Source organism: Pteropus alecto, unplaced genomic scaffold (genome assembly GCF_000325575.1).
Source record: "Pteropus alecto unplaced genomic scaffold, ASM32557v1 scaffold21, whole genome shotgun sequence".
NCBI lineage: Eukaryota > Metazoa > Chordata > Mammalia > Chiroptera > Pteropodidae > Pteropus > Pteropus alecto.
Genome location: NW_006436282.1, coordinates 11,209,994 through 11,223,416, shown reverse-complemented (window position 1 = coordinate 11,223,416; position 13,423 = coordinate 11,209,994).

Sequence of the window (13,423 nt, the reverse complement as noted above, 5' to 3'; positions counted from 1 at the left end):
TCAAAGGACGCATATATCTAATTCTAACAATAATTTCAAACTTAAAAGTCTCAAATCAAACTTATCTTTCCTCACCCAAATCTTCTTTTGTAGCTTTCCATATCTTGATCAAAAGGAACTCCATCCTTCTAGTTGCTCAAATAAAATCTTGAGTGGTCTTTGACTCCTCTTTCTTTCACAATCCATAGCTGTTTTATCAACACATTTTGTCAGTGATAGCTATGCTGAATAACACATCCACTGCTGACATCCGGATCAAAATCACCATCATCTCTCACTCACATAATTTCGGTAGTCGACCAATAAGTCTCCCTTTTTCTCTTCTCAACAACCAGAGGAATCCTGTTAAAAAATAAGTTAGTTCATGTCACTACACTTAATAAATCCTTCGTTAGCTTCCCATCTCACTCAGAGTAAGAACAAAATCCTGGCCATTATCCTAGGGCCTTACGTGATCTGCTCCTACCTCCTATCCCTTCCCCCTGCCCATAACTTTTACAACCTCACTTTAATTATGACTCAACTTTTTTCTCACTCTGTTTTAACTCCATTGGTTTCTTTGTTTCTTAAAATGCCAAGTATTCTTCCACCCAGATAGTAATATACCTTCCTCCCTTCTTTTTAACCTACATAAAATTATAAACATCTTTATAATTAATAATATAACTAATATAATTAATAATATGTAGTTTACATATTGACCTTATTTACTCCCTATCTCCCATTGTCACCATATCCCCCAAAATAAAACTTTATTACTTCAGGAATTTATTGTATGATTTGTTTGCTGTTGCATCCTCAGGAACTACAAGAGAACCTGCTATACAGTGTTGGTTGAAGTTTCCTGATCGTGGCAGAAGTGTCCAGTGCCTTGATTTGTCATTTCTGCAATGGTGTCTGGGAGTCAGTCTTGCAGGCCCACTTGGAGCCTCCTCTGCTGCCTTGCCAAAATTTGGTACACACTAATTAAATTAATTTATCTCTTTTCTGGTTAAAATTGCTTGTGTATGTTTACTTTTCTGTGACTGAATCAATGTTATAATGCAGAGAAAGGAATTATCTGGAAACAGCTGTGCAACGAGTTCACATTTTAAAGGCAGAGCATGGGGATTGCTTCATTCTTTACTGCAGATCTAAAGACAAAGGCTTTAAAAAGAACACTGAGAACCTAATTAAGTCCATGGCAGATTTGAGGAGGCACAATAACCTGGTGTCTTGAATCCAGATTGTTCAATCTAAAGGTCACAAATGTACTCATCTATCAGCCAGCAGCTGATGGATGGGTCAAGGAGAGAGGAAGCAGAGACTAGCACTTGCACTTGGGAAGTTATCAAAGCAAAGGGCACCTGAGTGATTTTGTACACACCATACACGGGCCATGCATGAGAGAAAGCCTGCATGGGATTGTATCAATTTCTGCCAGTATCAGGACTCCCTGAGGGGCAATGTGACCCACTTCCCTATAGATAGAAGGTTTCTGAAGAATCTAAGAAATGCTCCGAGAAAGAAAAACACAGCTTTTTTTTCCTTCGGAACTCAAAAGATTACCACTCCAGCACATAACAGTGCCAGTCAAGAAAGAATTCTCTTTTCTCTTTGCATCCGTCCACTGCCAAGCATCCACAGCAAAGAGTGGTTGTCACCTCTTTACCAAATACAGTTTCTGCCTTGTCTCCCCCCGTTCCCACAGAAGGTCCTAACTGGGGGACTGAGTTTTGATCACTGGATGGGAGTAGGCCTTCTGATAGAGCTACATTTGGAAACTCAAAGTAACAATAGAATTTTTATTACTTATAAGTGACAAATATTTTATAATAACAACTAAATTAGAAATATTATATAAAAAGCTTGCATAAAATTATAACTATTCAGATTTTAGAGATCACTCTTTTGAGAACTTACAGTGAGATTTGAGAAACAAGAAACCAGACTTAAAGTGAGATTTGAGAAACAAGAAAAGGAAGCTTGATTAAGAGAATAGAAAGTAGCAAAATATGCAAGAATGAGAATGAGATATGAGACATAACTAGAGATGTGATTAAAAGAGTAATAAAATTATAAAATATATCTACAAACAATCCAATGCAACAAATCTGAAAACTTTAGATAACGCAAATGTTTCTCTAACATAATTTAAATTTCTAAAATTATCCCAAGAGAAGGTAAAAAACTTAAATAAGTCAATAATCATAAAAGTAATTCAGGAGGTTAAATTCTGCTATTAATAAAAGCCACTGAAACCACAGATTTTTATAGTTGAGTTGTAGCGAACCATTTAAAAACATAATTTCCATGTTATTTAAGCTACTACAATCCACTGGAAAAAATATCCTGACTATAAAAACTTACAAAGTTAGCATGAAAAACAAAAGTGTAGCTCAGCCTCATATGTAAATGCAGATGCAAAGATCTGTGTCAAATAGGAGACCTTTTTAATATCCGAGAACCTATTAGTATAATTATTTACATCAATTTATTAAAAAATCAAAATCATATGGTAATATCAATACCTTCTGAAAAAATATAAATAGGAATAAGCATAAACTACACAATTTGACAAAATAATATACTTCAAACTAAAACTAATTATCATTGTAAATTATAAAACTTTCATTATAATTAATATTAAACATTATAAATAAATATTAAATATTAAACATCTGCTACTGTTGCTTTAGAATAGTCAGTAAAAAAAAAAATTGAAGTTCGTATAAACATTGGAAAATAAGAGTTTTTTTCTAATGACAGTATTGTATCTCCAGAAACTCAAGATTCTAATTAAAATCAAAGACAATGAAAAAACCTTGAATAAGAAAATTTGTTAAGAAAGAAACAAGATAAATATGTAATTATTAACAGCTTCTATGTTTCTGTAAGCAAATTAAAAAAATATCTATTTACAATAAACAATAATATTCTTATGGATATTTTAAAAAGACAATTCAAGGTCTATGTCAACATGTTTGTAAAGCTTATTGAAGGACATACAACAATATTTGAACTATAGAATAACACTGTGAACTTGTGTGGGAAGAATTAATACAGTAAAAATGCCAATTCTTCAAAATTATTCTGTAAATTTGAGGCACTTCTAATTAAAACTTCATCAAGGTTGATTTTAGAATTGGCATAAAAGTTCACTTGGAAATATATACATCTGAGAACAGCCAAGAAAAGTTTGACAGAAAGGAATAAGAAGCTGGGAAAGTTGCTTTACACATTATTCATCAGACTGTAAAGTCACTATAATCAAGTCAATATGAATCCATAAAAAATAGAGAAACTAGAAAATAGATGTCTGTATATGAAAATTTTATATATGTTAGTATTTTTATTCAGTGGGAAAAGAACGACTTGCTTAAGAAGTGGAGCTGACAATTAGTCATTTATCCAGAAGGAAACTAAGGTGGGTCCACTCTCACTGTATGTGCTGTTCAAAACTGTACTGTAGCCACAGTGCTATTAAAATTAAAATTAATTGAAAATTTAAAGATTATGTTCTTCAGCTGCATTAACCATGTTTTAAAGTGTGGTTAGTGTTTATTAGGCAGTGTAGATTATAAAAGGTTTCCAACTTTGCAGAATGTTTTATTAGACCGAGATCTTGATATCGATCTCTTCCTCTCTCTGCACTCACTCTCCTTCCCTCTCCATATATATTTACACATTTTATTTACACATATTCTTATAAATATAACCCGAGAATATATGAATATAAATATACGTGTGAGTGTGTATGTTTAACTGTTCCTGATGAATTTCAAATTTTAAGGTAAAACACTGAGAAGAAAATTATCAAGGCTACATATATAATATAAGGGTTGAGGGGGAACTTCATAACATTACCAGAAACCCAGAAAAAATAAAATGAAAAGTTATAACTTTTGTATATGTATAGATGCCAGTATCATTGAACATCCTAGAATGTATTATAAAGGGAATAAGCTGTATTATAATTCAAAGACTCACTGGAGATGTCAATTGAGAGAGGGTGGTTTGGGATAACCTCTCTGAGAAGAGTATTTAAGCCGAGACTTGAAGGATAACAATAAGCTTTATTATGAAGAGGGAAACAAAGAACATTCTAAGCTGAGTCCATAGGGTTGAAAGCTTGTCTGAAGGGCAGAAAGGAAGTCAAGGTGTGTCAGGAGCAAATGGATAGGTTCTGTGAGGTAAGATCAGGGAGGCAGGGCCTTGTAGGCCACTGCTAAAAAAAGTTTGGGTGTGAACCACTTATGGTGAGCAAACAAATACTTAAATGTAAAAGCCTTTACCGCAACTTCACATTGCTGAGACTCCTGCACTTACTTGATCACTGGACTCGTCTCAGTTCAGGCATTTTCAGATTTTCATGCTGCATCTCATGTTACAAATTGCTTCAGTCCATGGTGGATTAAAAAAAAATTAAAACTCATTCACTTTACAGGTTGGTAGAGAAGCACTGTTGTAAGACTTGGAGAGATGTTTGGTTGCCATTCTTAGATCAGTAGGAAGCCACTAAAATGTTTTACAAAGAATTAGTCTACATATGTTTTACAAAAGAATCTTCTAATTTAAAAATAGAGTTATCTGAGCTTTCCTTGTGCAGAATGGACAGGAAAGAATCAAGGGTTAAAAGTAGAGTAGTTAGGGAACTACTGTGGTTCAGGTAAGTAGGAGATGATAGTGGCTTGGACCAGGTGGTGACAGCTGTCCAGGGGGATGGGAAAGGAAGTCATGAGAAGCCATAAATGATTCCTCATTTTCTTTTTTTTTCTTTTTCTGTTTTCTTTCTTTCTTTCTTTCTTTCTTTCTTTCTTTCTTTCTTTCTTTCTTTCTTTCTTTCTTTTGATCATAAGAACTGGTACTTTATGGAGATAGGGGATAGTGAAAGAAGAATTTGAAGGCAAAAATCGAGAGTACTGACTTGGACAAATTTGTCTGAAATGTATATTACAAACCAAAGTGGAACTAAAACTCGTGGATTAGGGGCATGATCTGGGGAGTTATTAGCATATAGATGTTGGGTAATCAACCATCCTTGTTTGCCCAAGACTATCTTGGTTTTGGCACTCAAAGGTCTCAAGTCCTGGGACACCTCTTAGTCTTTGGCAAACCAAGGCAGTTGATCACTCTGTGTAGATGCTATTTATACCATGAGACTGGATAAGAACAAACAGATCACACACAAGGGTTGAGTCAAGGAAGAAAGAGAATCTCAGAAGGGATAGCCAGTGAGTAGGTAAGAGGAAGATAAAGCGTCAAATTTCTGGAAACCAAGAAAAGAGAGAACAAGGATAGGAAGACAGATTTGGCAAGATGATAGTCACAAGTAACACGAACAAGAAAAGATTCTTGGGAGTGATGAGGGAAAAAACTACAATGTCATAAATTGAAGAATGAGGGACAGGACATAGGATTAGTGAGTGCTTAAAAAGTCATCCCAGAAGCTTTGCAGCAAGGGGGAGCAGAGAAATAGGCTGTAGTTTGAAGAGACTGGAGAGAGTATAAAAGAGTTGTTTATGATTCTTTTTTGGGAAGTGAAACTACTATGGGAGTGCAATAGGTTTGCCAGGAAGCGTCGAGTATCCATATGAAAATTTTAGCATAAATTTAGTGGTTTTATTCTTCCTAGTTGGTGATTTTCTGTAATTACAGTTAGCCTCTCAGGTGCTGGAATAAAAAAGTTTGAAAATTGTTTCAACCGGTGTTTTGAGTTTTTTCAGGGGAGGATGCTAAAGAATAAAGGAGAGAAACAAGTTAAAATAATTAATTAAAAGGGAATTATTTAAATTAGGAAATTCAGACTAAATGCCAGGTTAAAGGAGGAACAGGAAACAGAAGCAGGTAGGAAGAGAGTGAAACGTGAAGTCAGTGGTTTAGCCGTTTCATTGAAGTTGAAGAATTCTTGCACAATGAGTACTTGAGAATGCAAGCTGAAAGAACAGCAGATGGCAGCCAGAGGAGGCAGTAATTGTTTTTAAGATTTCAGGTTTGGTGAGTTAGTGCTGATGCAATGTCAGCATCACGGGCCTGGGCAGAGTTGGAGGAACAGGTGATTGGAAGTGAGGAGGGAAAGGGTCTGACAGGCAGTCTGTAAATGGTTCATCCATTTGAATTCTGAAGTCACAGAGAACGAATGGAGAAGAGGAAGAGAAGGAGACGAGCAGATCTGATGGAGTGACTGGGTCAGTTTTATGAGAGTGAGAGCAGATGTAGTGGATAGTTTAAAATGAAGGCACAGTTTTCAAATGGGAGGGAGGGAGACACACCCAACTCCTTACCTTCTGGTCTTGTGGTGTATAGGATATAATAGGTAAAAGTATACATCCTCCACTGTTGCAAGGAAAATGGTGTCATCAAAGCTTAAGGTAAAACATTAAAGAGAATAAATATCCAGAGAAGAGTTTAAAGTGATAAAGGAAACTCAGGATGACTGACATATTGCTAGGATTGTTGTGGTGCGATCAATTCTAAGACCCATGGAGCCAATTGAGATGAATTATGAGCCTTTATTAGCCAGCTGGTGACTGACTCTCTACCATGCAGGGTTCGAGGAGATCAGCCTCAAGCTCCCAAAAGAGGCAGTTTATAAAGCCTAGCCACACCCTAGTTAACATCAAACAAGCAAGCAGATTACAGAAGCAGAAGTTGGACATTAGCATATCTTTGCCCAGAACCCCACCCTTGACAGGATTAGCTACATAATTTGCAGTGCTCAGTGCAAAATGGAAATTCAGGACATTATTTTAAAAAGTTATTAAGAATTTCAAAGTGGCATTCCATCAAATGTGGGCCCGTCTAAGAGTATGGTCCTGTACGACTGCACAGGTTGCATGCCCATGAAGCCAGCTCTACCTACTCTGGTTTTTCATAGGCCTAGAGAAAAGAGAGAGGGCAGCATTAGGTCAGATTAGGGGATATACTGTACTTATTTGTTTGTTTGGATCAACTATGTGCCAGCCATTGTTCTAAGAGTTTAACACATATTATCACTTAATCCTCCTCAGGTGAGTTAAGTGTGGTTTCTCCATTTAACAGATAAGAAACCTGAAGCACTAGAAATTTAAGTGATTTGGCCAAGGTCACAGTTAAGGGTCAGCTTGGTTCTTGGTCTGTGTTCCTAAATGCTCTCTCTGTAGTCCTAGAGATAATGGTTTGGGAGACTCAGACTTAGTGTTGACGAAAATAAACTGGAGTGTGAGAGAGAATTAGTCCTCATTAGGTCCATAAAGGATGAAGAAGCAGCAGTAAGGTAATGTTTTGAATACTTAACATAAGTATTCTTATTCACTTCTCATCTGCTTTCCAAAGAGGGTAGATATTTTAATTTTTAGGAAGTCTCTGGGCATGGATTTTTGCCATGTCGATCTGTAAAGTGGATAATAAAGTAGAGGTGCCAGGGCATGAGGTAACTTCTTATTTCATGTAGCTAATCTAGAAACTCACATTTCAAACAAAGTGCTATAATCAGGAATAATTAGATTAAATTATTTGATGAAAATCTAAGAAACATAATTTAGGTAACTGAAGTCATTATTGATAGAAATGCCACAAATGGAATTTTAAAAGTCCTCATATGTGAATGAGTTTTCACACATGAAAAAAAAATTACATCTCTTGTAAAAATTAATGATCTAATTTTAAACATTCTGGTTTGGTTTGGCCCTATACATAAGAACTCTATGATTCTACCATCTACTACTTGGTGTATATTTTGAATTATTTATTTTATTTATGACTGAATCTCAGTTTATTCTTTGTCTCCAGATACTTTCACACTGGTTTTTGTATGAAAGATTGGGTAAGAAAAGATGCAATTAATTTCAGTCCAAGTGATTATTTACTAATGCTTAAAAAAAAAAAAAGACACAGCTGGTTATATAATTTATCGGCCTATGCAATCTATGTACTTATTGAAATATGAATTGATTTATGTTCTCTGTCTAATCTTTGTTTTTGTTTTAATGGGTTAATTATAATATGAGTTTTGGTCAGTTTGATGTAATCCAAAATAGAAAAACAAATAAAACTAATGATGCCTAATTTCTTTAAGGCATTCACTGGAGTATACCCTTTCCTTTCCACCTCTGGGGTCTAGAAGAATGTATCTGTTAGCACAGTTGTATATGTGATACCTTATAATACCACAGCTAGGTTAAAAATTAAGGAAATATATTCAGCATTCCTGAAAAAGAGAATCTTCAATTAATTATACTTCTTAGTTAATAAAGTTATTATATAGATAGTAGAATATAATAAATAATACAGTAGTGCTGTTATGTGATATCCACCTTATGGGATTTAAGTTTAACTTTAATTCATAAAGTTTGTTTTAGTTGGTATTAAGGACTGAATTACATCCCCTCCGAAATTCATATGTTGAAGCCCTAACCCCCGATATGAGTGTATTTGGAAATGGGGCCTTTACTGAGGTAAGTAAGATTAAATGAGATCATAGGGATGGGGCCCTAACCCAAGAGGACTGGTGTCATTATGAGAAGAAGAGACGCCAGGGCTGCACGTGAACAGGAAAAAGGCCACGTGAGGACACAGTGAGAAGGTAGCCATCTGTAAGCCAAGGAGAGAGATGTCAGGAGAAACAACTCTACCTGCACCTTCATTTTGGACTTCAGCCTCCAGAACCGTGAGAAAATAAATTTGTGTCATTTAAGCCTCCTAGCTGTGTTATTTTGTTATGGCAGCCCTGGCAAACTAATATAGTTGGAAACAGTTCTATCTTTCAGAATTTAGTACTCAAAATATTTCACATCCATCTGATTTGAAAACTAAAGTATACATGAGTTTACTTAAATGTTATTTCGAGACTTAAAAAACTGTTTGGATAAAATTATATGTATTTTTCTTCCTCTAAGTTTAACATGTTTCTTTATATTTAAGCAATAATGATTTTCACCTTTACAAATAACCCTTAACTTTAATTTTATTACAAATGTTCATTATAAAATTTTTAGAAAACATAGGACAAGAATAAAAAGTAAAACATTTTTTTATTCTACCATGTAAAAATAATTACTGAGAATATTTTGATATATGTCTATCAATATAGCCTGTAATAAAAAGTTGGAAGGATTAACTATATACACTAGTTTGTTTCTTAGATTTTAAATTTTAATATGTGGATATTTCTGAGTCATTAAGTAGATGTTACATGCACGTGCGTGTGCGCGCACACACACACCAAAATTTTCAAAAACTTTGGCATCGAATCCTACTGCATGAACTTAGCATAATTAATTCAACCAATTAATTATTGAATAGATTTTCAAATGTCCTCTGTGATAAATTGACAGATATTTTAAAAAATTAACATTTGAGTCTTCTCAGCTATCTCGCTTCTTCTAAAGCCTTCTGTCTACCTTCTAAAGAGGAAGATACTTCACTGTTTAGGTGAGTTCCAAGCATGGCTTTTGGCTGTGCTGATCCAGGAAAGGATATAGGTGAAGTAGAGGACTGTGTAAGTCTAACAAGCTACACTAATTCATATGAGGAAAAGACATACAAGGAAAAAAAAAAAAAAACTGAGCTGTAAAGATGGAGTAAACAGGCAAGAGAGAAGAAATGACCATAGCTCAATTTTAGAAAAAAATTTTGGAGAGTTTTAAAGCAGAATCAAATATTGGAAGTGGCTGGCATCCTGTCATGAGTGAAATTTTAGGGAAGATAAATGGGGGAAGAGGGTTTTTGGAAATTTTACTATGTTGTAAGAATAGAATTACCCATTCAAAAGTCTTTTCAAGAAATAGTAAAACTGATTTTTAAACATTTTTTGAATATTGAATACTGTTTTCTTTAAAATTAAAAGTGATAAAAACTATCACTTCATCTGTAAACCATAAACAATAGAAGATATGCATATTTGCAGCTCAATCATTGAATACACCCATAATTTATTACTAAAATGCTTAATGAAAAGGATATGCAAAATTTAAAGGCTATATTTTCAGATTGCTATCTAAGAATGATTTCTTTATATCCCTTGTCACAATTTAGAAGTGCTGTGTCCTATTTTCTTACCATCTCTTCAACTTTGTCGATATGATAAACAATGATATCAAATTATTTTACTTGCATTTTTATTAAATGTTCTTACATTATATATGTATCTCTAGCTCACTCTCTATTAAATATTGGATATTTCATAAAATGTATATTTCCCAGTAAGTATAAGATTTATAGTACAGCGTTTTTACTTTTAAGTGAAATGCAAAGCTGATATGTTACATGAAAAAATCTGTTTCAAGTAATGGTTCAAATGTAACTTTTTAAAACTACAAAAAAATTGTAGTTAGAACTCCTGGGAAATACTTTTTTTTAGTTATTATTCTTTCTTAGAATATAGATTATTTCTTTCAACAGGGCCAAGGTTCAGATTCAATCTTTAGTGTAATCTTTTAAAAATTTTTTGTTAGATAGACATTGTCTGGCAGATTCTAAGACTATTTTCACAGAAAACTGATGGTAAGACAAACTCATTTATATTTTTACTTTTTCTTATCTCCTCTGTAGTTTCAGTGTATGAAATCCCCTACCTTCAACTTAAGCCTTAAGCTTCTGCCTGACCTCTTGATCTCATTACTTTTTTGGCTCTCCCTCCTGTATCTTTTGTATTTTCTACTCAATAGTTCCTTCTGTTCAGTGTATAAGAATAATAAAATCCTTCCTATATAAATGAAACTTCTTTTGCCTACACATCTGCCTCCCATTAAACTATTTTTTCTTACTTTTTCTTCTTGTTCAAACTTCTTGAATCCATTTTTTAACAGTTCTCAACTCATAGACATTTATACATAATTGTAACTTATTTGCATTCTACTTAAATTGCTCCTGCTGAGGTCACAATTAATTGCCTTTTTACAAATTTAACGGGTTATTTTCCATCTTACCTTACCTGACCTACTTTAACACTACTACTTTAACTCTTGACTTCTTTAATTTGTGTATCTGCTTGTCATTTAGAGAGCACACTTTTCCTATCTCCTTTAATGTGTCTGATGCTATCTTTGTAGGCCCTTTATGGCAACTTTTCCTTTGCTTCTTTGTTTCAAGGTTGCTGTTGAGTTCTTCTCTTGACAATTTTATCACTTTGCCTACTTTCCTACTAGAATTTTGTAATCTTTTGTTCTCCTTTTTCTCCTTTTGCTAATAGTTTAAAGACTTTTTCTCACCATCCTTTGGGCTCCATTATTTCTGATGAGAAGTCAAAATTTAATTAGTTTACACAATTTAATCACCGTTTCTTTGTATGCAATGTCTTATTTTTCTCTATTGACTTTCAAGATTTTCTCTGTATATTTGATTTTAAAAAAGTTTATGATGTGCCTTCTTTGTATTTTTTCTGCTTGGGCTTTGCTAAAATATCTGAATCTGTAAATTTAAGTCTTTCATCAAATTTGGATAAATTGTAGACACTTTTTCTCCAAATATTTAAGCTCCTTTTCTATTTTATCTCTTTCTGGATCCCAATTACACACAGTTGTGCCTTTTTCTATTGCCTCATGGTTCTTTGAGACTGTTTATATTTTAAATCTATTTTTCTCTCTATTATTCAGGTTGGATTATTTCTCTGAATTTATCTTCAAGTCTACTGACTCTCTTCTGGCATCTCCAATCTATTGTTAAATATATCTAGTGGGTTTTTAAAAAATTTTGTTATAATTTCTATTGAAATTTTCTATTTCTTTCCTGAGATTCTTCACTTTTTCAATCATTATAGGCATATTTTCCTTTATAATTTTAGCATTGTAATAGTTAATAGCTGCTTCGTTTGCTAATAATTGTTTGCTAATTCTAACATCTAGATCTCTTGGGGGCCCATCTGTATTGATTGTATTTTCTTAAGTGCAAATCAAATGAATCATAGTTTCCTTTTCTTTCTTTCTTTTTCTTTCTTTCTTTCTTTCTTTCTTTCTCTTTCTTTCTTTCTTTCTTTCTTTCTTTCTTTCTTTCTTTCTTTTTTTTGGTAGATTGAGTAATTTTAGAGTTTTTCTGGAATTATGAAAATCAATTTGTAATGATTCTGGATTCAGTTATGCTCCTCTGAAGAAATTTGTTATCGTTTTTTAAGGTGGTAGGTGATTTTGCTAAACATCAACTGTAAGCTATTTTGCAGGGGCGGGAGAGAGGTGAAATCTCAACTCAGTATTATTTATTTTAGCTAAACCACATGGAATCTGTTCTTTGTATATGTGGTTCAGAAGTCAGCCAGATATTTTAGTACAGTTTGTTTCAAAATTTGGGTCATCTTCTCCCTGTTTTTTTTTTTTTCTTTCAGGTACCTTCTCTCTATATTCTAGTTGCTGTGGTTACCCTGAACTCTATCCTCTTCAAACAAGTAAAACTAAATTTTCTATACATGCTTCAGCTACCTAATATGGCACTGACTGTAGCCTGCCTTATGCTATAAATTATTAAAACTGGGAAACTTATCAAGTGCAGTTTTCTATATACAATTGTTGATCCCCTCTAGTATGTGCCTGCTTTTAGTCACTGTCCACTGCCTTCTATAATGAAAAAAAAAATATATATATGTATATGTATACATATATAATATAAATAATATATAGTATATATAATAATTATATATAATATAAATAACATATATTTCTAAATTTATATGCATTTGTAGGTGGTTTGGAGTGAGAAGAAATATTTGGCTACTGTTGAATGCTGGAAGCCATCACAATATTATCTTACCTACTCTTATACTTTTATGTCCCCCACGCTACCACCCCCATGGACACCACCTACCTAACATTCAAAACAGATCATTGTTTCCCTGACAAACCTGTCCCTTTCTCTGTTTATCATCTCAAGTTATAAAATCTACCAACCAACCAATCACTCAAGACACAGCTTTTCCTCTATCTTCCCCACACAAAATCCTATTGATTTTATTTCCTGACTATACTCAATATATTTATTTTTTGTTTGCAGTAAATAGTGCTTTGCATAGGCCCTCATTATTTAATCATGATATTCTTTATTATAAAAATTAATGTATTTTCATCATCTAATAAATTTTGAACTCTGTACTGTTTTATAAAGCCTTCCTTGATCAATCTCAACTTGCTTTTCTAGTTATTCTTCTGACTCTTCGTCCCTTCAATTTTGTACCAAGTTACTTTTATTCTCTTAAAATCCAACAAATTTTATATCTCTGTTCTTATCAGAAAGTGTTTCCTTGGAAGTAAAGTCTATTTCATTCCTTTTTCTTTAATTTTCTTAATTTTGCTTTGTTTTAGGAGTTAGTTTACACTCACCTTGAGGTATTATCTAGAATGGGCTAGGTGCTCATTTTGTGTATTTTTAAATGATACTTTTCTTTTATAATCTATCTATACTGTGATTAAGCCCTTGGCTCATTTTCTACTTCTCCAGTGATTAGAAGTAACTTAATGTATGAAATTTTGTCTTATTTATT